This window comes from Pygoscelis adeliae, unplaced genomic scaffold (genome assembly GCF_000699105.1).
Source record: "Pygoscelis adeliae isolate BGI_AS28 unplaced genomic scaffold, ASM69910v1 Scaffold46, whole genome shotgun sequence".
NCBI lineage: Eukaryota > Metazoa > Chordata > Aves > Sphenisciformes > Spheniscidae > Pygoscelis > Pygoscelis adeliae.
The window spans coordinates 903,421-903,724 of NW_008824931.1; positions in this window are offsets into that span (position 1 = coordinate 903,421).

Below are 304 nucleotides of genomic sequence, written 5' to 3' on the forward strand. Positions count from 1 at the left end.
TCTTTCAAAAAACATTAAAAAAAAAACCAACAACCAAACAACACCACAACAAAACAAAAAAAAACAAAAAAAAGCAAAAAGCGAGCCCCGTTCATTCACGGTTTGGCAGGAAAGTGTCATTATTCCGGGCTCACAAAGCGGGAGCCGGGATGTGCAGCCTCCGTGGCGGTACGGCGGCCCTTTAAAAAGAGGGGGGAAAAAGGGAAAAAAAACCCAACCCAAACCCTCAGAGTTACCAAAAAAAAAAAAAAAAAAAAAAAAAAAAAAAGGGGGAGGAAACAAAAGCTGCGGGGGGAGAGGCCCA